Below are 27,810 nucleotides of genomic sequence, written 5' to 3'. Positions count from 1 at the left end.
GAGTGAGGGATCCAGCTGGGGGTGCGAGCTCTGGGGTGGGGCTGAGGATGAAGGGTTGGGGGTGCAGGAGGGAGCTCTGGGCTGGGACCAAGGAGTGTGGAGAGCAGGAGGGGGATCAGGGCTGTGGCAGGGGGATCAGGGCGTCGGAGGGGGTCAGCTGCAGGCTCCAGGTGGCACTTACTTTAAGCCGCTCCCGGAAGCAGCAGCATGTCCCCCTTCCAGCTCCTATGGGCAACGCTCCTGCAGCTCCTATTGGCCGCGGTTCCCAGCCAATGGGAGCTGCAGGGGCTGCATTTGGTGCAGGTGCAGCGTACAGAGCCATTTGGCTGCCCCAACACATAGGAGCCAGAGGACATGCCACTGATTCCAGGAGTTGTGCAGAGTGCAGCAAGCCCCAGACCCCACACCTGGCTGGAGCTCGAGGGCCAGATTAAAACGTCTGAAGGGCCAGATGTGGCCCTCAGGCTGTAGTTTGCCCACCCCTGGTCTAACACATGCTCTATTCCAGGAACAGTTTTGCTCAGTTTTATAGCCAAAAACTAAACTTTCAATCTAACCACACATCCATGAATAAGATGTACATTAATGTGACAGACAAACTTTTAATAACTTAACCTAAAAAACTAAGACTTCTAAAAGTAACTACCTTGAAGGGGTCTGACTTTCCGAAGTATAGACAATCATTCAAAGTCAGGTGCTTTCAACATGCATCAAGATTTGCACTCCCAAAAACTAAGCCACTCAAAACTAATAACTTTAAAAATATCTTAACCCAAGTTAATACTTATTGTTTTTTCATATAAATACTTCTATGGATGATCTGCACCATTTAATAGGACAGTACATTTTTTTCCAAAAGAAATGGGGCAGTAGTCTACTCAAATAATCATGCTCCTGATTTCCTACAGTAACAGAAAAGGAGATTTTGGTTGTGTTTTGTAAATTGCATTGTGGGTTTTTTTGTTTTGGTTTTTTACAAAAACCACAATTACAATGGAATCTGGGCTGCTGCTTCTTGTTAGGGAGCAACAAAGCACCACTTTCTAGCCTGTTAGCTTTTTAACCAGAAGCAACTGTTCTGGGCCATTATAACAACAGCCTTGTTCCAGAATCTTGTCTACAGTTTCCAGAAGAGGACTGACATGTTGACAAATGCAACTAAGCAGACCAATTTGTATGAAGCTATTAACTATTAACTACATTATAATATCTAAGACAAAAAACCCACAGACTCAAAAAGAGCTTTTAAAAAGCTGTGCTAATTTAATACAGCATTTAAGAGCTTCTTAGGTAATACATCCTATTAATATCAATTCTACTATCAAGACACTTTCACTTCTTAAATAATTAACAAAGCTGCATTATTAGAATAAGATGTACCCCTTTTTCTGAAGGCTTACTCAACTCAAGTAATTTAAAAGATAGCTATTTATGTATAACAAGAAAACGTGAATTAAGATCTAAACATTCAGACACACTGAAATTTGATATTGAAAGTTTTGTTCATAAATGCAGCAGTTGCCTACATGTTATTTCTGATAACTGCAGGAGTTATGTGAACCGTAAAAAAGTGAAATATTTGGGGTTTTGTCCTTTACAGTGTGTGATGGTCTCAGACATTTCCATTTTTATTTGTTTACATTTTATATTCATCTCTTTGTTGGAGGACTGTAGCAAGAATGCAACCTTGTCTACAATAGGAATTTTTTTAAAATCCTATTGGTTGAACCAGTGTTAGCAACAGTGGGAGCTGTAATATAAATAAGATTTCCTTGGCTGGTAGCATTTATTACCATTTCAACTAAACCTCCTTTTCAATTGGTTTAAACTAACAGTAATGAAAATGTTGAACAGTACCAGTCTTGGCTAAATTAGAGAGAGCTAAGAGGTCACTGGAATTATAGTTCTTTAGCATCAGAGATATGTACTATTTTTTTTTAATATTTCTTGTGTGTGTGTAACAGGAGAAACACCAATCACTAAAACCACCAATGAAAAATATAAAATTTCAATATTGCTATGTGAACTCTTGATATAAAATGGTGTATTTGTCTCCTGTTTGAAGATAAGCAGCAGCATCTCTTCTGCTTTTTCAACCAGGACAAAAGTGAATTAATTCCAAATGACCAAATTATTAATCCATGAGCCTGCTTTCACACCATCATTGGGTGAATCTTACCCTTTTTAGAGTGTGGAAGAAGCCAATCAACCTTCTGAAGCAGCTCAGGGAAATGCAGACCTCAGCCAGACAAGTGCTTCAGCTACTGAAAATCACAACCTGTATGAATGAGTTGTGCAGTGGACCAGAGAGCACTCCCATCATCACAAGAGCTTTCCGGACTTAACTGAGCCTCAGAGATGAGCTTCAGGCATCCATTCTTCTCAGTGCAGCCATTAGACAGGCTCCTCAGTGGATAGAAATTCCAACCAAATCTACTGAATGACATGACTTTGCAAGAATAACTATGAAAAGTCCTCAATAGCAGCAGCCTTGGGGATGTAGAGACCAATATTTTTCTCCAGAAATCCTCAAGAGACATGGTCCAGAAAAAGAAAAGAAAGCATATCAACATCCTCAAGCCCAGAGCAGTGAGAAAGCAATTGTGGTCTCATACCAATGACCAGGAGGAAAAAGAGGAGTCCACATACAGCACTACACAATTGAGTGCTCTTTTAGAATGGGTGGAAAACGATTTGAGCCTAAAAAGTAACTCACATGGCAAGAATCTTCAATTTACAGGCAAACTGCTGAGTGAAACCATCAGTCCCAGTCAGTGGTCCCTGACCAGGACAGTCATGGCTCAATCTGAGGGAGCCTTGAAGTGAATCTCTGCTGTCTTTTCAAAGGACCAAAAATTTGCCAGAAAATCTGCACCATATTCAGAAACCTCCATGCCTGGGCAGCAGATACATGGTCTATCCGATGATCAGGGCACCATTTTATACTTTGTTCCCCTTTCTCCTGGTTTCTCCAAGGGTTCTGAGAAAGGTAAAGACAGTCTGAGGATTGCTAATGCTAGTGGCTCCTAACTGTCCTCACAGATCATGGTATTCATCTCCTTGCTCATTTGCTAATGCAGGAGGGAAAAAAAAAAAAATCTAGACTTCAGGAAAACAAAACATTGGTACTTTCCTCATGAATCTTCAGATACTACATATTTTACCTCTCTCTCCTTCCAAGATCTGCTATAAACTGTTACAGTTCATTTGGAGAATGTCTACACAAGGAAAATGCATAAAGTTACACGCTAACTAATACCATGTTAAACACTATTTTTCCCTTAAGTGGGCAAGCATAGTCATGTGGGAAAACATATTAGTTCTAGGCAGAGGTGAAAGTAAGCCGGTACGCCCCGGTACGGTGTACCGGAAAGAGCCAGTGCGCCGTACCGGGACCGGCTTTCCCAGACAGCAATTTAAAGCCCTGGGGTAGCGGCAGCAGGGCTCCAGTGGGGATTTAAAGGGCTCCGGAGCTCTAGCTGCCGCTACTGCCCCAAGGCCGTTTAAATCCCCGCCAAAGCCCTGGGGTAGTGGCAGCGGGGCTCTGGCGGGAATTTAAAGGGCCGGAGCAGTAGCGGCTGCCAGAGCCCCGAGCCCTTTAAATCCCTGCCTGAGCCCTGCTGCCCGAGCCCTGGGGTACCAGTGGCGGGGCTCCAGCGGGCATTTAAAGGGCCCCGAGATTTCAGCCCCTGCTACCGCCCCAGGTCCCTTTAAATTGCTGCCGGAGCCCCACCGCTACTACCCCAGGGCTCGGGCAGCAGGGCTCAGACGGGGATTTAAAGGGCTTGGAGCTCCGGCAGCCGCTACCACAGCGGAGCCCTAGGTCTTTTAAAGCTCTGCCAGAGCCCAGTGCCCCGGGGTAACAGTGGCAGCCAGGAGTCCCCAAGGCTCCTCAGTGATTTAAAGAGTCCGGGGCTCCACTGCAGTAGCAGCAGCTTGAGCCTGGGCCCTTTAAATCGCCCCCAAGCCCCAGGGCTCCCAGCCGCCTCTGCAGCTGGTAGCTTGCGGGTGATTTAAAGGGCCTGGGGCTCCCAGCTGCCACTACCGCAGCTGGAGCCCCGGGCCCTTTAAATCGAGATTTAAAGGGCCCGGGGATTTAAGGCCCTGCCTCTTCCGGTTGAGGCCACACCTATTCCGGTTGAGGCCACGCCCCATGCTCAGAACTCCGGCATACCAGTAAATCCTTTTACTTACTTTCACCCCTGGTTCTAGGATAATCATGACAGTTAACAGGTAGTGCTGACTAAGCCAATTTGTTACTTTTTGCCATAGCATATGAATCTGAATTCATGTTGCATTTTATTGGTGACCACAGATTCACATGCTTATTGGAGTTTTGTTGAACAACATGTCAACTGTGAATAGCAATATAATAATCCAGAGCAGGGATGTTTGTTTTAAAGGCAGTACTGGTAATCTAATCCTCAAGTAAACTTTTTCTTTTAATCCTGAGAATTTTTTTGCTCTTCAGAAGGTGAAAATTGATGGGGTTTTTAAAATTAATTTTGATACATTAGTTATAATTCTCAATCTCAGTTTTACATTTTAACTTTAAACACTGAGGAACAAATATTTAATACTGGGCTCTTCAACTGAGTAGAGAAAGGTATAATATGATTAAATGGCTGGAAGTTGAAGATAGACAAATTTAGACTAGAAATAAGGCGTACATTTTTGACAGTGAGAATAATTAACCATTGGAACAATTTACCAAAGTTTGTGGTGGATTCTCTATCACTGACCATTTTTAAATCAAAATTGGATATTTTGGGGAAGTTCTATGGCCTGTGTTATACAAGAGATCAGATAAGATTATCACAGTGGTCCCTTCTTGCCTTGGAATCTATGAACTACTGCAGTTTCAAATGCATACAAATAGGTCATCACTTGCTTTTCTCAAGTTACATAAAGCACTTTTAAAGCAGCTGCTGTGCTTCATCCTAGAATGCTGCATTTTCAATGGAAGATAAAGTGATTTCTTAATATAAATTGTAAAGTACAAATATTATGGTCTAAGTGGTAGGTGGTTGGGGTTTTTTTTAGTTAAAAAAACTGATGTGAGTGACAAAAGTTGTTTTACTTCTTCCAATAACTATTTGATTACAACGCATAAGTCAGGTGATCAGCCAGGAGGAAAAGAAATCTCAGCCATGAAAATTGCATCATCTGCAGATATGAATTTGAATAATTTAACAGTGAATTCCAAATGCTAACTAACCACAATAGAACTTTTAAACATTTATATAATTCCACTAAGACTCCAGAGAGGAAAAAGTATTGCATTAATTCTCAGCTAATATTGCCAGCACAAGGCAATGAATTAATTTTAATACAATCCATACTGTATCATCTTTTTGCTCGACAGTTCTAGTGATTTCTAACAGTTGCTGCACTGACATAAGTTTTGGTTATTTAGAAGGCTTCACAAACTTTAAAAATAGCCTTTGACGCTAAGCTACAAAGCATCTGCAGAGAGCTACACAGAATTAATTCCATCTCAAGGTTCTGGTGAGACAGAGCAACCAAATTTTACTCTGGTGATATATAAAGTTACCTAGCATTCCCCTGAAGGAATTGTTTCCTTGTAACTCACTGCTGATGATTCATTCACATGCACAAAAGCTTTCATTTGGGTCCATTATGACTGTTTTCATTGTGTAAGAAAACAGGCATAATGAAAGCAACAAGCTTAATACAAAAAGTTCCTATTCTGGTAGTATTCACTATAACTGCTTGGGGTCAGGATTCCCACAATTATAACTAACGTAATAAAAATGAAAAGCTTTTAACAAAAGGAACTTCAAAATAAAATAATTATACTTCTATCCACCTTTTCTAGATGACTGATGGCACCATTTGGATTTCAAACTTCTGCTTATTACAACTGAGCCAAGCAGGTATCAATTATATTTGCACAACATATTTTTATATACTTGTATTTATTATTTTCATCTCTTACTGTTTCAAACTCAAGCACCTCATAAGTAAGGCTGTGAATCATTCACTGAGGTCATGGAAGTCACTTCCTCTCCCCCGCAGCAACGGGGCCCTGGATTAAAACACTTCAAATTTCAGAGAATCCACCATTTACCCTAGTTTAAACCTACAAGTGATCTGTGCCCCACAACGAGACCAAGACTGCTCAAGTCTACCACAGCAGGGTTTAGGTAGAAAATTGCCCACCTCCACCCTGCATTGAAATATCAGGACACAGCAATATCAATTTGAGCTTTCTATACATAAAGATTGCAGTAACTTAATGCCATATACATTGCTTGAGCTCTTGTGGAACGAGTTCTTACCTATGAGAAGTGGGGAAATTAGACAGCTGAGAGCAAAATACAGCCAGAGATCCAATTTGAAATTCTTTGAGAGGATAGAGCCTGACCCCTGACTCTTTCCACTTCAAAACCAATCAGAAAATCTCCCAGACTGTTTGTTGCCATTCTCTGCAGGTAAAAAGGTCAAGGCTAACCAAACACTGAGGGAATGGAACCGCCTTTCTTCTGAGGATGCATGTGGTTTGAAGAAGAACACAGGTAAGTGAACTGACTGGTTCAGGTGGAACAGACTATTTTGGGGGTGAATTTAGGGCATTAACGTAATGAAACTTTGTCCTTATGGAATATAGCTTAAGGAGGATCTGCCATCAGCACTCCAAGCTCAACAACCTTTCTGAGGCGATGGCTACGAGGAATGTGGATAGGAGAGACATGGAGCAAGAAGCTAACGATTCAAAAGGAGGCTCAGTGAGTACAGAGATAACAAGAGTCAAGTCCCATTGAGGAGCAAGCTTTTTCAGAGGTGGAAAAATTCTGGAAAGACATAATCAGAATCTGTCAGTTGGTGGGTGTGTGAAGACTGAATAGCCCTGTGAAGGTGGATGGTATGCACTGACTGCTGCCAAATGGACCCATAAGACACTGACAGACAAAACTGCTGTCTTTAAGGAAAGAATATAGTCAACAGTGAGAGGAATATCAGCACCTTCTGGGGGTATACGTCTTTGATGAGCCAACAGAGAAAAACGAATCACTTGGCTAGGTAACATTTTCTAGTGGAATCCATCATACTATTAGAAAGGAGGTTCTGTACAGCTTCAGAACATGATCGGTCAAAGGACAAAGCCCATCCAAAAACCAAGCTCTGAGATGAAGCGGCTGTGGGTTGGGATGCTTGATCTTGGCATTTTCCTGGGTCAGGAGATTGGGAAACATTGAATAACAATCTATGTTCAAGATGACATGCATAGGAGGTTGAGGAACCAAAACTGTACGGGAGCAATGAGAATGATTAGTGTTCTGTCCTGCCAAGTCTTGTGTAAAACTTGAGGCAGGAGTGGGAGTGGAGGGAAGATACAGTTCAGGTGGGCTGACTATGTAAAAAGTAGAGTGTGGCTCTGTGCATGGCAACCTAGGGCTCCTCTGGAACAGTGTATGTAGCATTTCCTGCTTGTTTGGGAGGCACACAGTGGTAGTGGGTCCCCCAGAGAGCAAAAACAGTTCACTGTGTAGTTCCCACTTTTAACAGACAGAGAAGTGTCTGCTGAGTCAACTAGCACATTCTGGTTTCCTAGGAGATTGTCTGCCAACAGGGCAATCTGATTGCCAATTCACCAGTTCTACTGACTGACTGCTTCTGCTCACAGGGGGACAGATCTCGCTCCTCCCTGTTTGCTGATGTAAGAGATAGTCATGATGTTGTCTGACATTATGAGGACAGGAGGACCTTGAATGAATGGGAGAAAAGGTTTCACAAGCCCTTCAAACTGCTCCCAACTCCGATGTCCAGATGCCCTGTGCTGTATGGTTGTCCTTGTGAGCTCCCCAACCCAACACTGTCTGAAGCAGAGGTGAGAAAGGGAATGTTGACACATGGAGATTCTTCCACCATAACAGGGATGATACCTCTTTGGCAGGAACAGTCACTAGTGTTTTCATGGACTGCCAGTTTGGCAAGTACACTGTTTGAAGCCACACTTGTAGGCAATGAAGGTGGCGTCTTGGAATGGCATGACGTAAGTGCATGGAGCCATATGACTGAGGAGAGAGAGACAAATGTTGACAGGTACTCTGGGGCTGCTTATGACCTGATCTCGGAGATTGTTCATACTCTGAAACCTTTCCGTCAGTAGGTAAGCCCTTGCCATGAGTGAATTTAAAGATTCCCCCATGAAGTTTAAAGCCTGTGTCGGGGTAAGGGTGGATTTTTCAGCATTTATGCTGATCCCCAAAAAAGAGAGGAGTTGCACCATTGTCAAAGTCGATGCATAGGCCTCTTGGTATGACCAGATGACGAGGCATCAATGTAGGGGAAAATGATGAAACCACAGAATCGGATAGAAGCTGCTACTACAGAGAACACCTGGATAAAGACTTGGGGCATAGTAACAATGCCAAAAGGGAATACTCTATATTGAAAGTGGTTGGAGCCCACCATGAATTTTGAATAGTTCAGGAAGTCATACATAGTTGGCTATTCTGAACTAGAAATTAGAAGAAAAGACCTTCCCTTCCCAATAAATCGAGACACTTGCCCTCCTTATCAGTCATGGTAGATAGAGAGTATTGTTGGCTAGAGCTTTCCATGACAGCCTGGACCACTAAAGAGTTAGGGACAGGGTGAGACAACAGAAATCCCACCCCTTTGGCTAGGACATAGTACCAATTCTCTGCCCTCTTATGGGTACGGGCACAGGTAAGCTGCAGTATGCCAGAATGCTCTAGCTGGCTCCAGGATGACTTCGTTAACAGGGAGCGCTATTAGACTGAAGTATGTCCAGGAGCTTGTGATGAGGATCCTGAATCTCTTCAAGAGGAATCTGCAGTTCCCCTGCAATTCTGCTAAGACATTCTTGGAATTGCTTGTCGCCATGGGGGCGTGGAGGAGCATGGGTGGAGATACTGGAGTCAGTGTCTTATCTGGAGACAAAGATGGCAACATCATCGGTTCTAATGAAACCACTGGATCCAGCGTGTATTCCTTCTCCTCCTCAGTTGGATCAAGGAGCAGTTCCAGTTACTCTCTTAAATGCATGGGAATGGGCAACTCCCTAGCAGACTGGACCAACTTTGAGGATGGAACTGGTTCCATGGCCCCCAATATGGCCAACAGAATGAACTGAATGGTGGTTGTGGAGGTCCCCATTCCATGGGGACCAACAGTTCCAAGGTACCGAGGTGTAGGTTGGTCCCAAGCTGGTTCAGGCCTTCTGACCAGGAAGGTGTGTCTTGGAGGAGGTAGTAATGGTTCATTGGGCAGTTCAAAATCTCCCAATAAGGAGAAAACTGATTCTGGGTCCAGTAGCGACATCGACAATGCCATTGGAGGGGAGTAGAATGGGAGACAGACTCCTCCCAAAGGCTGGCTCTCCTGGTAGAGGGAGGGATCCAACTGAGTAAGAACTCCAGATCTGGGACAGCGAAGATGTCCTCAGCTAGAGCACATGTCTTGGCTCTTCCTGAAGTGAGAGGGATTCTGTCCACCCAACCCTCAGTCGAGACAGCCTGTGAGCAACAGCCACTGAAGACAAAGACAATACTGGGGATAACAGAGGCTGTCAGTGATCGGTCTTCGTTGGTGATGGCAGATCCCAAGGTTTGTGTTTGGGATGAACTAGAACAGGGCTAGGAAACCTGTGGCATGCATGCCAAAGGCGGCACGTGAGCTGATTGCCAGTGGCACTCATGCTGCCCGGATCCTGGCCACCGGTCTGGGGGGCTCTGCACTTTAATTTAATTTTAAATGAAGCTTCTTAAACATTTTAAAAACCTTATTTACTTTACATACAATAGTTTAGTTATATATTATAAACTTATAGAAAGAGACCTTCTAAAAATGTTAAAACATATTACTGGCAAGCGAAACCTTAAATTAGAGTGAATAAATGAGGACTCGGCACACCACTTTTGAAAGGTTGCCGACCCCTGAACTAGAAGCACATGTGCTGGCGAATTGATATCCAGTGCTGGTGGAGCCCTAGACTCGTGAGCTTTTTTATCACGCAGCTGAGACTTAGAACATACTATGTCTGATGTTAGAGACTTGTTCAATTTAGGCAGGGCTTGAATCCATATTCTACAAAGTGGATTTGGAGGAAGATTTAGTCTCATGCTTATGAGCATGTTCCTTGCTCTCCAGACCAGATGCTACCGAGGGATCTGTGGAGGTACTGTCTCTTGCTCCTGAGTTGGACCTTTTGGGATGGCACAATCCTTGCTGAGTCATGGAAGTCTCCCAGCCCAGGTCTGATTGCAACCTCAAGGCCTATTCCATTAGGTGTTTCCTAAGGTGAAGTTCCCACCCTTCCCAGATACTACCAGGGAACAAATAGCAGATACTGCCCCTTACCACACGTGGGAATCCCTGAGGCGATACAGGCAGCACCGGTGGTCATTGCTGACCAAGAAGGATCTCAAGTAGTAAACACAAACTTGAAGCCCAAAGTCCTGGGCATAGTCCCCAAAACGGGGCATGTAGTGGGAATGAGGGAGGGCTCCCCATGCCGAGGAGGCTAACTATAAAACACTAAAAAACAATTAGATAAAAAAATTTTAAATCAAAAACTTTTACAAACTATTTACACAGACCTAAATATATGTTCACAGATAAAGGAAGAAAGCCAACGCTTTGGACACTGAAGGTTCCTACCTGGACTATCTGGCAGTGAGAAGGAACTAGAAATGTGGTCGGTCTACCCCACCTTTTATCTCCTCAGTTGGAGGCACGAGGTGAACAAGCACACATGTGCAGACCACAGGACGCTGCTTTCAAAATTCTCCAGCTTTGGGCACGTGCATACTCCACAATGGAATATACATAGGGACCAGCACTCAAAGAAGAATTACTATTATTAACATCAATTAAAGCAATGCACATAAAATCCAGTGTCCTGCTGTGAAAATGTAACCAGAAAGACTGCCTATGTAAAAATCACAGAAACAAAGGGATCTCAAGAGTTCATCTAGTTGATCCCCTTGTAGAGAGGCAGGATTAGGCCTTTTAAAAGTAATTAATGATGGGGGGGGTATGGAAGGACAACAGTATGGTATTTTCTGTATTCCAAATCTAACACAATGTATGCTAATATAAGCAGCAAATACATTTTTGCCATATTAATTCCTCTTGAAGACTTCAGCATTGTCTCTTGAAAAAATGCTCCATATGAACACAATAGTCCCATTGATGATGTAAACAAATGACTAAAATATTTGACCTTTAAAAATATAACAGCAAGAGTAACACATCAATCACTTTGGGACCCTAAGAATATATAGAATTATGCACCCTCAACAGTATGTACTAAGGCTGAAATTCCATTGCAGGACCCAAACCATGTCAAACCATAAAAAAAGTGTTTAAATGCTTGTGTTACTCATAATTTGTCAGGAGAACCCTCAATGGGTCCGTTTATTCTTACTTTCAGTGAAATTTGTGTTTGTTTGCGGGATTTCAGTCTAGTATACTCATTACTTGCTTAACTTTAAAAAAAACACAAAACATATAGCACATCTCTTTCTCAGTACTTTAAAATACTACTCCAACTAATCCATGTTGGACTTGTATTTGGTTTTTGTTTAAAAACACCTATTTCACTGCTTTCAAACACAGCTTTGAGAGTGAAGTGAGATATGGCAGAAATGAGATATGGCATTGAGTCTAACCACTGAGATATCACACAGAATCCAAAACCCTGCAAATAGTGCACGTAACTGACTAGAAATACATAAAAACTTGTGAGCATAATTTAAAGGTCATAATATCATCCCTCAAAAGAGTTACATTTTTAGACTGTTTCACAGCACAGCTAGCAACATCACTGATAACAGCAGTAACATCTGCACCAACTTTGCCCATAGTAAGGGACTGAGAAGAGATTTTCCATACATGTAAATCAATCAGGTTTGTACAACAAAGCATTCATCTGGACCAATGGGTTTCCCACTGCTGAGTGCTGTGGCGTTCCAGCATAGATTTTTCTGATCACTTCTTTAGCCCCCATCACCCTGAACAGGCAGAGTGCTGAAGTCTAACACGCTGCCCAACAGCACAGCCCCCTCACCCTTCCCCCTCCCAAAGCCCACCAAATCTGCAGAGGGAGTGCTGATGAGAGTAGGGTCACGGTAGTAGGGCTCAAGAGACGAAAGAACATGCTATCTGCCCTGAGCATGAAGAGAGCACAAAAAAATCCTGAGTTCCTAACACTGGCTGATCAGCAAGGATCTAGTTAGCAAAGGGTGATGGAATCACCCCCTGAAAACTGTAACTAAAAGTTTCTATAGCCTCCCAGTGAGCAGCCATGGGCTTTACTGTAAGAAGCCCTTTTTCCTGCCCCGAGAGAGACTGACCACTGTGTCTTGGCCTGTTCCAAATTGGTCTCCAGTAGAGGTGTACAAAACTGGTCTTTTTTTATATGTGAAAATGTTTGCGCAAATGTTTTGATTTTCTTCAGTTTTTTAACCATATTCGTAATAGTTTGATAAAAGTTTTCCCCGTGGGGTGGAGGGGGGGGGCAGGAGAAGAGAAAGGAGGATGCATGTATGTTTAAAAAAAATTTAAAAAAAGCAAACTGGAAAAAGCCCTACCATTTCACTTCCTATCCTACACTTTTTCCAGTGGACAAAAAGTAAGAGGAAGCAGAAGAAAAAAAGTCTACTCTCACTATTTTTCCCCCACTGAGGGGAAGTCAAAGTATTACACTCTCTCACTTTTCAAAAAAAAGTCAGAGGCTTTTTGGATTGGCTGTGCAATCTTAATTCAGCCTCCCTGCGCATATAAATTGTGATACAATCTTTAATCAGACAATCACAAACTTTTTTTCCCTGCTTCAAAAAGTGCACAGGATGGATGGTGCTCTGGGAATGAATCAGGATTGTGTAGTGAATGTCACTTATCTGTAGGACTCCTGACTCAAACTCAAAGTTGGAAGGTGTGTGATGAATGAGGCAGGGGATTGCAGGAGGAGAAAGGCTGGTTTTGTGATCAGGGTAGTTTGAATGCCATCAGAGATGACTGGTTTCTATCCTTGCCTCTGCCAGAGTTCCTGTGTGATGTTGGGCAAGTCACAAACCAAAATGTGCTCAAGTGGCCACTGTGTCTTCCTCATTTTCTCGGTATTAGCGTGAGAAATACATGCAAATCAGACCTCAGAAGTTCTGAGAAATCACAAATGCAATAGAGATCAATGGGAGCTCTGCTCTAAAACATGTAAGTGCTGTAAATCCCAAGTACTCTGAAAAATCAGGGCCAAAATGTCAAAAGTGTTAACTAATTTTGGGTGCCCAATTTGAATCAATGTTGGTTTTAATCTCTGTGCCTCCATTTGCCTACGTAAAAGGAGGATAACACAATCATCTTGCCCCACCAGGGTGTAGAGATGATGAAATCATTAATGTTTGCAGTGAAGTAAGATGCATAAAAAAAGCCAAAGAGAAAATTAATAATTCTTTATTCAGTGCAGGCAGGATTTGGATGGTGTGCAGTGAATAATGCATGGGACCACAAACACGGAATGATGAGGATAACATAAAATATTGAAAAGCTGCTCATTCAGTGAACGCTGCCCATCTCGTATACTTAATAAGGCAGAGGTCCTGTGGAAAAAACTGAATATGATCATGTCATTTTAGATTTACAATATATACACACACAAGGGGGTGAATTAAGTTGCATGGCCACCTTAATTTTGATAAAAGAAAAGGAGTACTTGTGGCACCTTAGAGACTAACAAATTTATTTGAGCATAAGCTTTTGTGAGCTACAGCTCACTTCATCGGATGCATTCAATGGAAAAAAATTTTGATGTTTTCTAACTTTTGAGTGCTTGACTTTATAACCTTAATGTTCTTTTAATGTAGTTTAGGCGATATATAATTGTAATGAAGAAGGTTTATCCCAGTGTCTGATACGGATGTTCAGTTCCACAGAGGATAAAAAAAATTATGGAGGAAAAACTCCTTGCATAAACATTTAAGAATTGAGACCTGTGAACCTCAAAGAATGAAATAAGACAGAGTCCTCTGTATGAACCTCTCCAACAGATGACTTCAAAACTGGGAAGAGAGATCCCAGCCATGGGTGGAGAGTGGAGATACTTATTTTAAAGTTAAAGACAACTATATATACACCTTTCCTTTATCTTCACCTCCAGGGCAGGACAAAGTGGGTCTAATAAAAGAGCTCACACAGACTGAAAGGAAGAATGCATTGTGAAGGAAGCTACAGTAGTTCCAGAAAATATCTCCCATTTAATGGTTTCCATAATCACACTTCAGAAATATTTCTGACTCAGTGGTAAAATTAGTAGTCTGAAAGGATACTTCCCTATTATCTTATAAATGTCTACTGTCATTTTACTTCAGAATCATGGACTCCACACAAATCCATACTACTTATTGCCTGAAAAAGTAAAGGGTTTAAAATAAATCTTACACATTCAACATTATATTTTTGTACTATAAGGTTGGTGCCACATGTAGTTTTTCAATGAAGTAATGACCTAATGGAATTTTAATTTTGTTTATTTCTGCAATGTGAATTTCAACCCTCTGACTAATTGAACAGCTGCTGGTAACTAAAGTAGAATCTGCTTTTTGATAACAGTACCTCTCATCTATAGTCAGAGTGAAGGATCTTTATAAAAATGAATGTTCTCTATTGTGTTTTGAAGAATGTTTCTAAACGATCTTCAGCTCACCCTCTTGGCAGTACAACAACCTTTACAAATCTATTTGGGCCTTATTCCACAGTCCATTCCTATTCAAAGCACATGTTTAAAATGACCTAACCCCCGGGCGTAGAGAGTACTAGGTCAAAAGGAGACTAGGTCAATAGGGACGTGATCGTTCCCCTCTATTCGACATTGGTGAGGCCTCATCTGGAGCACTGTGTCCAGTTTTGGGCCCCACACTACAAGAAGGATGTGGAGAAATTGGAGAGAGTCCAGCGAAGGGCAACAAAAATGATTAGGGGTTTGGAACACATGACTTATGAGGAGAGGCTGAGGGAACTGGGATTGTTTAGTCTGCAGAAGAGAAGAATGAGGGGGCATTTGATAGCTGCTTTCAACTACCTGAGATGTGGTTCCAGAGAGGATGGTTCTAGACTATTCTCAGTGGTAGAAGAGGACAGGACAAGGAGTAATGGTCTCAAGTTGCAGTGGGGAGGTTTAGGTTGGATATTAGGAAAAACTTTTTCACTACGAGGGTGGTGAAACACTGGAATGCATTACCTAGGGAGGTGGTGGAATCTCCTTCCTTAGAAGTTTTTAAGGTCAGGCTTGACAAAGCCCTGGCTGGATGATTTAATTGGGGATTGGTCCTGCTTTGAGCAGGGGGTTGGACTAGATGACCTCCTGAGGTCCCTTCCAACCCTGATATTCTATGATTCTATGATTCTCCCATCAACCTACCTACCCTCTCTTGGGGAGGTGGAATACCTATGTTGATGGAAGAACCCCTCCTGTCAGTGTAGGTAATGTTTTCAACTGAAGTGCTACAGTGGAGCCACTGCAGCATTTTAAGTGAAGACAAGCCCCTAATGTGTATGTTAAGAATTAACATACTAGGCAAATACTGACAGGTTTCAGAGTAGCAGCCGTGTTAATCTGTATTCACAAAAAGAAAAGGAGTACTTGTGGCACCTTAGAGACTAACAAATTTATTTGAGCATAAGCTTTCGTGAGCTACAGCATCCGATGAAGTGAGTCTTTTCTACAACAATTTTACTCAGTTCCAAAATTTCTATTTACATTTTTTCATTAGCCTGATTCTCAGTATGCAGGTTACTGTCCTAGGATAATTCAATCTATTTTATATACACAAATAAACAACCTATTGGTTTTCTTGTATTGTCCGCAAAGAACTATAGCAATAATTATTAAAAAAAAAAATCAAACAACCCTACAAATGGTGAAACTATACATAAACTGCTACACAAAATTTACTCCACAAAAGGTTACTGAGATTTAAGAAATCAGGTCAAGTGATCTCTTGTTAATTTCAAATCCTTTAACTAGGATCTTTGATATAACTGAAAAATTCACCAGTGGAATTGGGCAGTGCTTGGACAAGATCAAACTATTTCACTGTAAAATAGGTGCTCTCTCATTTACCCTGGTAATACAGATGTTTCTCAATTATAATCCATAGTGAAAAGGGAACATTTTCAAACCTCTCTAATGATAAAGTTCTCTAAACTGCATCTTTGTTACAATCATTACTAGATTTGAATAAAATATTTCAGTGCTCCCAACTCGTGATTTTATTGCATCTTGCAATAATTGGTGCTATTTTTAAACCCCCAGCTCCCTGGAGTTATGTGAATACATGAAAATCTCAGCTTTCATTCTTAAAGTATGTTTCTAGCCCTCATGGATGTGAATAAAAGCATGAAAACCTGTACCCCCAAAGGCTAGAACACCACAAAGCAAATAAAAACATCCCAAATGTAATTTAAAAAAAAACATTATTTTTAAGTCAATTGTAATTTTTTGGAGCCTGACTCACGTTTTTTTGAACATTTGGGGCTCGCAATACGGACACGTTAACACATCATTCTGCATATCTAGCTTACAAAACAGCTAGCTCTCCAAAACACTTTTCTTGTACCATATTCTCTGAGTGCCACTTTCCTATTTCTTTAACATCTGTATGGTAAAAATAATCAGTTAAATAAATGTATACTCTTACAGTACCCTCCAAGTCTTCTGTCTCTGTCCTGATCATTTCCCAGTCTTCACCATGCAGTGAAATTCGCTCCACTCCCATCAATGAAGATGCAGCTATATTTTCCTTGTGGACTCTCAGACACTGATAACTTTCACCAAAAAAAAAAAAAAAAGAGCAAGATCAGCAACCCCAGCAGCAATTTTGTGTATAAAGCTTTTCTTCTTTTCAACAACTTCTTTGCAAATGCCAGTTCCAAGTTCGGTCTCTGTTATGACACTTCTTACTTCCACAACATGCACCAACTCGGCTACAGCACAATGCAGCTTTTTTTTTTTTTTAAATCCTTCAGCTGTTCATATAGATTTCAACATCTGCACATTACCACTGAAGGCAGCTCTCAATTAACTGTGAAACAAATGTGCGTTTTTGCCCCAGTCTCACGATCACTTTCTGCTCTCTCCAGCTTGTGCTGTAGATCGAAATAGGAAGGCAAATTATTTCATGAAACAGTATCACAGAAAAAAAAACAAAGGCAAATCAGCACTCAGCAGCATGTTCCATTAAATAGCTGCGCAGCCTTGCCAGCTGCTCAAGGCTGTAGTAGAATCTTATACTGAAAGGAAGGAGGAGATGACATCATGCACTATCCTTTCTTCCTAGCAAGATCCACCCACTTCACCCGAGCTCAGTACCATAAATCGCATAGTGTATTTCTACACCGTTGACAGTGTACAATAAAATAAGATTTAAAAAAATTATAGAAAATTGCTTTGCAAGGAAACACCCAGGTGATGCTCTAAATTTTAGTGTATTAAGTGAATTAGAACAATTTTCTTAACATTAAACATATATACCTAAGACGTTTCTGCAAAACTACATGTGCTCAATACCTCCCAACCTACAAGTCTTAATTTAACCACTTTTAAATACTTATTAAGCAACTTCAAACCCCTAAAGAATAAGGAAAAGCAACAATCCCAAAGCAGTTTGTTATATGGGGGGATGGGGAGGGTGGCTTATAAAAAAAGATTCCAGAGGTTCACTCACTATCATGAGCCAAGCTTTCCTGGAAACTTTTAAACTGGTAATTCTCTTTTATTTCCCAAAACCTCACCCTTAACTTTTGCATAGCTCCACACAAAGGCTATTAAGTGGGGTATGATAAACATGGTTGCATGCTTTCCACAGCTCCCTTTATGCCAAGTGAACAAATGGAACAAACGTTGGTTGCAATTCGTAATCAAATGCAAACAAATTGCAATGTTACTCATCCTCTTAGAACAGATTATCTGTTTCAGCAAGCCGTCCAACAGAATCTACCTCCTTTTTGAGAGGGGCTTTCAAAATGCTTTAAAATGTAGTTTACTTCATGGCAGATTTCACAACTAGTTAATTCTGGAATGGATTAAACATATCAGATGATCAGTTAACCTATAAGTTAAGGCATAGCACCAGTTATTTACATTTTAGAGAGCTTATCCCCCAAAATTTCTCAGATATGAATTCAAATAAAAAAAACCCAACATCTTCCTGGTTAAGAGCCCACAGTTTGTTTTAATTTTTTACAAACCAAAGGCAACTTTAAAAAATGCACTTGAAAAAGGTTATTTATTGAAAGACATTGAGTTTAGTGCTGTACAAAACACAAGACAATCTGGGACTTCACCAAGGAGATTATAATCTACATAGAGGGACAACATAAAATGCATTGAGAAATAGAGGCAGGTTCTACCTTCTAACCTTTTCCTCCAAAACAAAAGGTTACAAAAACCATCAAACCTTGGAAATTAATACAAATTTAAAGTATATTTCTATTCTGGAAAGTAACTATGTAGAAATAGCAATTTCTTAGTAATTAATTCTGATCCCTGATTATATTCAGCCATATATGCTAACTTTAAAGACAAAAATAAGTTTTCCCTGAATGGACTAGACAGCCAACAAAGCAATCTGGATTCTAATTTCCTTATTACACATAAATTAAAAATAGTTAACTAAATTCCAGTTGAAAGTCAAATTCTAGCCTATTTTATAGCTGTACTACCTCAATGAAGGAAACACAGTTGTGAAGAGCTGAGGACAGAATCTGGCCTGCAGAATCTTTTTGACTGGTAATAAAACATTAGCAGGCAATTTAAAAACATAACAAAACATACTGCTACTTGTAAACTGAGCACACACAAACATGGAATCTCACAATATCATTTTTACAGTCTCTTTTCAGAGTAGAACCACACTGAATGGCTCATGCTTTCACTGACCATGTAGAAAAGTTCTTGTTTAGCTAAAATTGCAACACAGGTACTTCAGATAGTACAGCAGTAACCAGCTCATTATTACAGTGAGAAGAGGGGAGAGGTACCTAGCCCACTATGAGGACCAGTATGAAGCTCATTTCAAGAAATCCCAGGGCAGCATCTAGTCCATGATTGAGAACAGTAACTATTCCACATTCTTGTAAGAGTGGGAGGGAGCTTCTAGACTAGAATATAATAAACCAGATCAGAAGGATGAGTTTTCAAGTCAATCTCTCTAGTATGAACGAGTCTGAATGTTTTAAGATATTAAACTGTCAAACTTAAGAAAAAGTCATTTAGAATTTATTGCCAAAACATTCTATGCACTTATGGCCCAATTCAGCAAAAAATAATGCATCTAGCTAACCCATATGGCTGAAGACACTGGAAAAAAAGTTGGCTTGTGTGGCACAGAAGCCAGATACTTTTGCTAAATCTGGCACTTGCAGGAAAAAAAAATCTTCTAAATACAGGGTTGTATGATGATATACAATGAGTGGCACAAACAGTGGATTAAATACATCTTTTGTGATAAATCCAAGCATGTCAAGGAAAAACCGTGCAACCTTAAAAAGACACTGTCAAGTAAGCAAGCACCATGCCACAACATGGTGTCTATTAAACTCTGAAGTACTATGCCTTGATGCATGGTAAAGTATGAGGCTAAAGTCAGACTTTTTCTAGCACCCCAAAAAGCTAGAAACTCCCTGAAGTACCACAGATGCCAACCTCGCTAAAAATCATTATTGCCAGAGCAAAATGGCCTTGTTAGCTGTTTTAGCAGAGCGGCCAAGGACTGCATAGGCCATGAATATTCCATTACTCTCAATCATTAGTGGTCCTCCCAGAACTGAGTGGAGGCAGACTGGTAGGACAGTACTGGGAACTTCCACTGCTCACCTGCACCTACTATGTAAAGCACAGACTTCGAGGTATAGTGATGTCATTCTAGCATATTACACAAGCACTAAATTTTACCTGGAAGAGGGGGGAAATGCTTTTTGCACCTCAGCAAAAATCAAGTGCATCATTACAGTCAATTAAACTTTTTTTTTCTTTTAATTGATCTATGCTAATTCTGAGAAATAAAATTGTAGGAATATTTTCTGAAAGTGGCATTATAAACATAGATGCGATCCTTACTCATGCAAAGAGCTCCAGGGTGAACAAAAACAAACGTCTAAGAATGTTCTTTAGCACTCATAAAATATGTAACAGATGACTTGACAGAAAGAAGCCTGCATTATCTTTAAGTTACAAGTCTAGTTGAGAAATTTGACTAGGGAAATATTCAAATACCTATAAAGATTAACACTAAATCCAACAAAACATTAGACTGAGAACTCTGAGAGATAGATAGACAGACAGATTTAGAAAAACAAGTTCCTACTTTAAAATGTCATTCATAGGGTGGAAACGGCTTATGTTTATTTATGCTTATTTAATATTTGCCCTGCATGACTGGGTTTATTTACCTTTTTATGTATTAACTCATCCTACAGCAATGATATAAAAACAAAAAACAAAACAAATTAAAAATCAAGTCTTCCTGGAAAGCATTCAGTCTCAGAGAATAATAAGTAAATTGTCACTATTATTAAGCTGGACAGGTAGGAAAAATATGAAAGGAAAATGTAATACTTGCCCCCATCTCCCCTTTTTATGTTTACATATGGAAAAATATTAAATATAATTGTTATAGCAATACACAATCATCTAGTAGAAAGAACAATCTGATCTCAAAAATGAGAAAAGACCCTCCTCCTGCTACACTTCACTCACTTCTATTAGTAGTAGTAACACAGTAAAAGACCTATCTACCTTTGAGCTATCCTGCATGTGGAAATTGAGCATAAAAGCATGAGTACAGACTGCAACCACACAAACTTTATTATATACCATATAGTGCATAATAGAAATGGTTGTAACCAGAGCCACTTAACTCCAGAATTCACCACTTGCAACAAGAATCTGCTCCAGTATCTTTGCTTTCATTAAAAAAAATTACTAGCTAATTCTAGAAAATTGACAATGTGACCTGAGTGCAAACTGATGCAGCATTGACTTCCTGGGTCTGCTCAGAGTCTGAAACAACAACAGAGGTGTGTTGCTCCACTGATTTCAATAGAGGGTTGAGTCTGAAATCTACAGGCGACAATTTAAATGTTAATATTGCTAATTTCATTCCTGAACCAGCTATGTTCATTCTATAAATACTAATTATCTTGCAAACCCCCTGTACTACAGCACCAACTGCCCAGTCCCAGATAAGCAAAACCTTTTCTTTATACCCCTTTTGGAAAAAATCTAACACCTTTTGGGGTATCTTGATATTCTAGAAATCAGCACATGAGAAGCAACAATATCGGTTGTACACAACAGGTAGTGTTTGTCTACAGAGCATTTTATAAAATGTTTCCCATAATGGCACAGAAAACATGTACATCAAGGCAAACCCACCAAATTTGATGATCTCTCTGTTGCAGTATGAACACCATCACTCACTTACAAGGATAAAAAAAATCAGGGCACACGCTTTAAAGTTTTGCATTAGAGTGCAAGTTTGATGAAGTTCTGGTATGTTGGTTTTTTGGGGGAGCGGGGGGTGTTGGGAGCTGTTGTAGTTGGAAATAAAAGCCGCCTTATGGCGTCGTGGCGTACATTATCTATAGCTTTACAGGCAGCATGAAGGTGGAAAGGAATGCACAAATCCTCCTGACTTCTTATTTCCATTTGTTTAAGGTTTTGGGTGAATGCACTGTGTGCTGTCACAACCTTAACTGCCACTAAATGTAGTTTCTGTTTGCCAGAATGCATACAAAAGTTAAGGGAAAATGTTTTTGGACCATCACTTTTCTCTTTCCTCCATTCCTCTATATTCATATGAATTACAATTTAATTACAACCTGTTTAATGTTTTCTGTTTCTTTTTAACAAATAACATATTTTGTATGGTTTGAATAACATTAATGGCATTATTATAATCCAATAAAGGGAGTTAAACATATTTCACCATAAAAATACACATATCTGTTCATATCAGGACTTAGAGAAAGAATAGTGCTATGCCTTTTTACTGACACACTTTATGCACATTGTCTGCAAAGTGTAAAACAGAATAGGACTAGCACTCACTAGTGAAACCACAGATTAGTGGATGCCAACCAGCAGCAGGGAAAGGCAGTCGGCCATCCAGAATACATCCTTGATAAAGACACTTAAGATGTGTGTAGTCATAAAATGCACACATTTTTTAAAATCTACTTGCTATCAAAGCTACTGCTGCTGCTATTCTTCAAAGGCACCCCTTTCAGACAGGAAATGAAGAGAGAAGAAAAAGGGAAAGACATGGGACGGTTACATAAAAAAATGGAAGAAAAGGTATCTGACTCATATCTACACTAACATTCTAATAGCTTTATAGAACACTTGCACTGAGAATGTTTAGCTAGTTCTCATAGGAGTGGTATGTGTACATACACAGTAGAATAGAAAGCACGGAAACATTAGATTGTTTGATGAATGATATTTGACACATGCACACAAAAAGCCATAAAGCAGCGTACTATCTCAAAGAACACACTGGGGGAAACTGACACAGAAGAAAGAAAAGGAGTACTTGTGGCACCATAGAGACTAATAAATTTATTTGAGCATAAGCTTTCGTGAGCTACAGCTCACTTCATCGGATGCATGCAGTGGAAAATACACTGGGGAGATTTTATATACACAGAGAACATGAAACAATGGGTGTTACCATACACACTGTAACGAGAGTGATCAGGTAAGGTGAGCTATTACCAGCAAAAGAGAAAAAAATCTTTTGTAGTGATAATCAAGGTGGGCTTCTCATCAGTAGATCTCAAAGCACTTCACAATCTTTAATGTATTTATCCTCATAACACCTCTGAGAGATAGAGAACCATTATTATCCTCATTTTACAGATGGGGACCTAAGGCACAGAGAGACTAAGTGACTTGCTCAAGGTCACACAGGAATTCCAGTGTGGAACAGATAATTGAACCCAGGTCTCTCACATTCTAAATCAGTGCAGTAACCAATGGGCAATACTTCCTCTCTCTCCTACTAGTCATCTGTTATGTTATTTGTCATTACCTTTCTTGGTGAAGCTTCATACGCTGACCAATGTCTGGACAGGCTGACGCTAGTAAATTGCCATGTGGGGTCAGAAGGACCCCCTGACACTTCATCTGCGTGTTCTTCTGGAAAAAGAGCATGTGATCATGTAACTAAAGGCTGTATCGTAATGCATATGTACAAGGGGGCCTGTAACGGGCACTGGGCTTTAGGGTACATGTGCTTGTCCCAGGTCTTTTGGGCATTTAAAACAAGGAGCTGTAATAGTAGGTCACATGCCTGCTACCAGTCATGTCTCTACAGGAAATTGTAAATAAAGCCTCCTGACTCTCTCAGTGTGTGTCTACTTAGGGCCGGAGTCAACGGCACCAGTTCTTGAGGTCCAGACCGTGGGTGTCCCACCAGACGACGCACCCCACTGGAATCCCCTCGCAGCTTCTTGGCAGGGAAACGTCCCCTGTCCGCCTTTCGCTTATGCGGCACCAGGGACTCCAAACGGTGTCACCTGGTGGCACTGGCCTTACGGGCTGGAGAGCGGCGCTAGTGCTCCTTGGAGGAGCCCTTCCTCAGTACCGGGACTCCAGTGGGGACTCCAAACTGGGGTGCAACCCCTAGGCAGAGAATGATTAGGGATTTGTGGGGCCTTGGGGCAGAGGAAGCGGGGGCCCATCCCCAACCCTTCCGCCTGCAATCCTTCCCTTCCCCCCACTCCTACCGGGAAAATGGGGTCAGGGCACGGGGGCTTGCCTTGCCCCATCAACCACTCCTGCTGGGGAGTGGGGGAAGCCCCCGTGCCCCGAGCCCGCTCCCTGGCAGAAGCACCGGGCAGGCGGAATGGGTTCGGGGCACCAGGGTGCCCATTTTTCCAGGGGGCCCCCAACTGGCTGGGGCCTCTGGGCATGGGCCCAGTGGCTAATCCACCTCTGCCCCTAGGGGGCGTGGAGAAACGTCCAGGAGTGTCACCCAGCCCTACTCCTGACTCTGGCCCTGGCCCACAGCACGGCTCTGCAGCCCCGCTCCCGACTTGGTTCCTGCCCAAGCCCAGCTCCTGGCTTGGGGTGGCGGGGAAGGGGGGAAGCACGTGGGCACATTCCATTACCGGTAAGCAGAGGTGCGAGAGGAAAAGTTTGGGAAACACTAGTCTACACCGCACCTAGACACCCGTGGTTGGCCCATGCTAACCAACTCAGGCTCACAGGGCTTGAGCTGTGGGGCTGTTCCATTGCTGTATAGACTTTCAGGCTTGGGCTCTGGGACCCTCCCACTCTGCAGGATCCTAGGCTCCAGCCTGAGCCAAGATGTCTATAGAGCAGTGAAACAGACCCACACCTTGAGTCAGCTGACCCTTTGCTGTGTTTTCTTTACTCTGTCAACACACTCTTAGGCAGAAAAGCAGAAGGGAGTAGGGTGAGGAAGGCACTCTCAACACCTGTCCAGCAGAAGGCATGAGAGGTAGACACTTGCAGGGACCAGAAGACAGCTAGGGAAAAGCCTCAGCTGGGGATGGCTGTTAAGTCCTGATAGAACGGCTGTAAAGACGACTTTAAGGGTGGAGTGTCCCATAACTCGGACTCCAGCCCAAGCCGAAAGATCTACCCAGCAATTTTTAGCCCTGCAGCCTGAGTCAGCTGACCGAGGCCAGCCACAGCGATGCTAGAGGGCTTTAATCCCTGTGTAGACATACCCTAGACTAGAGCACTAGAGACAAGGATTAAGACAAGACACTATGGGTCAGTGAGACTGCTTTGCTTTGCACAAGTGGTCTTTCTTCTGTTCAAAGCATGAGTAGCCGTGAATCCCTAAGTGCACCCAACTTTCAGGAAGTGCCAGAATTAAGGTTGCCATCTAACCAGGCATTAAAGAAAATCAAAATTCTTCAGCAGCTACATGCAGAACAAGATCTATAGAATTTCTAGAGCATCCAAATTCATGTACGCTCACTCCCATCCATATTCTAAAGAATACTGCCAGATAATAATACCAACAGCTCTTTTATAAGGCTTTTTATCAGCAGACCTTTACTTTACAAAGGGAAGTCAGATTTAATATTCCTAACGTATAGATGGGGAAGTAGAGACACAGAGAGGTGAAGTACCTTGCCCAAAGTCACCCAGCAGGGGCTGAGCCATGAATAGAACCCAGGTTTTTTGAGTCCCAGTCCAGTGGTCTATCCACACCACCTCCCTAGTCAAAAGGAGCCTTCATACTTATACCTCCAGACTGGCCAAGGCGGCCATGGTACCCAGAACTAGTGATCATAGCCTGTGGCCCCAGGTCTCAGGCTATTAAGTTGATACCTGTTCATGCAAGGTAGGATCCAGCATGGCTTGCATGTTCTTGGCCTTGCGGTAAAGTGCATGAGCCTGAAAAGAGGCTTACCAGATGAAAGGATCTCTATTATGATGCTGTTATCAAGTAAGCCAATCACTTCCAAAGCAAACTTTAGGGTTTCGAAAACCTTTGTAAGCTGGTGTGACAAAGTGAGGATAAAGCTGATCAAGGACATGGTGCAAGTCATACCAGATTTTCAGCAAGATGATCTCATCTTAGACCTGAGTGCTAGTTCTATTAAAGTTCAAGCAGCAACAATTGCAGCATTCAGAGGCTCCACGGACAGTCTCAGACTGACAGCCTGATGTTTCCAGGCCTCTAGAAGCAGAAGTTAAGCGGAGACTATAACTAGTTCCCTGGTTCACAAACGGGCCTTGAACTTGATGCTGAATGTTCTTATAGTTCCCTCATTTGAACTTCAGAGAAAAAAGTTGCCCTGGATCTTCTAGTGGAGTATATTCAGCAACGAGAATAGGAGAATTATAAGTCCTTTCCCATACCCAGACATATGATTTTTTCCCAGAGGAAGGTCAGGCTAAGGATTGTGCTAGAATTCAGGGCCCCCAAAATGGTCTTTTACCTGAACCTAGAAATCACACTATCCATATTCTGTCTCAAACCCAAGAAGCCTACATTGCCTGGATGTCCACAGGGCCCTACAGACTTTGCATACAAAGATATCAGTTTAGGCAGTAAGACTTTTCAGCCAGCATCATTACTTTACTTAAAGGTCAAACAGCCTCTAGATCCGCCATTGTTAGATGGCTTCAGGAAGTGGTCAGAGAGGTTTATGTTGCAGCAAAAGAAAAAAAACAGAAACTATTAAGCTCACTCTGTATGCTCAATAGGACCTTCAAGGGCAGAAAGAAGAGAAGCATCTTTAAATGATATTTTCAAAGCCACTTCCTGGGCTTCTGCTCGTGCATTTGTTAACCATTGAAGGATAGATTTGCACAAGAATATTCAGCTGAGACATTTGCAGAAAGTACTTCAGGCAGTAGTATGGATGCCCATACTACAGCGACTCATTTCTTTGGTAGGTGCCAACTTTTGAACTGTATACAAGAATTTTTCCTTATCTGTTAATTTTTTTCTTTGAGATCTTCCACACAAGTCCAAACATTCTCCATGTAAGATTTGGGTGTCTGTCTTATTACAGAACATTTCAGTGAAGAGTCCTCAGTTTGTTCAGGTTGCCATGGATTTTAAGAAGTTATTTGTTAACAGTTGTTGAAGCATAGTGTCAACTATTTCTGAAGCCTTCAAATCAAGGCCGAAAAATTATTAGACCATTATAGGCAAGGGTATTTCATCATCAGAAGTCTTAGGGTACATCTAGATTGCATGCACTGGGTGTGACTGCAGCTTGAGAAATCATATCTGAGCTAAACTTTAATCTAGCTAGCCTGGGTCCCGGAACAGTGAAGTCCTGGCAGCACAAGCTGTAAAAGCTCACCTGGAACCCAGGCTGGTTACTCATAGGGCTAGCCCTTGCTCAAGTTTGTACTGTCACATCTTGCTTCACTGTTCCAGGACCCAAGTTAGCTCGGATAGGTGAGCTCAAGTTCAATCCACATCCATGACTGCAGTCTCAACTTTAGTGTTCTATTTCAGTCGTCTAGTAAGGAAAAATTACTGCACTTTGTTCCTTCCTTAGGCTGAGGACATTGGATTCCTCCATTCCCTTCTCCCTCCACCCCAAGATCCTTCTGAGCCACATTCCCATCCCCTTCTATTTCAGGAACCCTATGCAACATACACAACCCTCATGCTAGGAATTCCATGTAGCCCCCCAACTGCTCCCTTCACTCACACCAGGATCCCCCCCTTCCCCACTCCAATGCCAGGAGTTGTATATTACAAACTATCCCAATGCCTCCACAGCAATAGTACAACAGGTGATCAATACTACTACTTTCACAGAGGTTGAAATACATCTGTGTCACACCTTGATTTTAGCCATCGCATACAGGTCCCATTAATAAAACAGTTTTGAAAAAACACCTGAACAAAATTTAATTTGTAGCTCCTGAAACAGCATTTCTTGCCATATTCAAATGATATAAAAATTAAATTTATATTGACATTACTTTTTTTTAAATTACATACCTATTCTATCTGGATTTCCCAATGAGAAGGCATAGACTGTTCTCCTTACACGTTTCCTGTTTAATCTGCAGGTTTTACTACATTTTGTGAATTTGGCTGCACAGATGAACTAACAGGAGTGTAGCTTTACATATTCCACATTTTAAACAAATACTGTTATATATCCTGTGGGAAAAGAAAAATTTTTGGACTGCAGGCTTTGCTATCAAAGGTAGAATCAGAAAGGTAAAATATGCTGTTGGCCAAAGTAAATAAGGCAGACTACTCTACTAAAAGACTGTTACAAGATCAGCATTCACCAGTTCCT

General features: G+C 41.5%; 1 protein-coding gene across 7 annotated transcripts in view; it reads right to left on the bottom strand.

Annotated features, from left to right (window-relative positions):
- Window positions 1–27,810, bottom strand: part of MYO9A (myosin IXA) — a 452,172-nt gene that overhangs the window by 370,756 nt on the left and 53,606 nt on the right. For 5 of the 7 annotated variants that reach the window (XM_077828554.1, XM_077828557.1, XM_077828559.1 and 2 more), the window contains exon 2: window positions 16,694–16,815. The gene's annotated coding sequence lies outside the window, so the exon portion shown is untranslated. Of the gene's footprint in view, window positions 1–16,688; window positions 16,816–23,081; window positions 23,189–27,810 lie in introns of all 7 variants that reach the window. The other 2 variants (XM_077828555.1, XM_077828556.1) reach the window with 2 other exon arrangements.

This window comes from Eretmochelys imbricata, chromosome 10 (assembly GCF_965152235.1).
Source record: "Eretmochelys imbricata isolate rEreImb1 chromosome 10, rEreImb1.hap1, whole genome shotgun sequence".
NCBI lineage: Eukaryota > Metazoa > Chordata > Testudines > Cheloniidae > Eretmochelys > Eretmochelys imbricata.
This window is presented reverse-complemented; position numbering and strand designations above follow the sequence as displayed.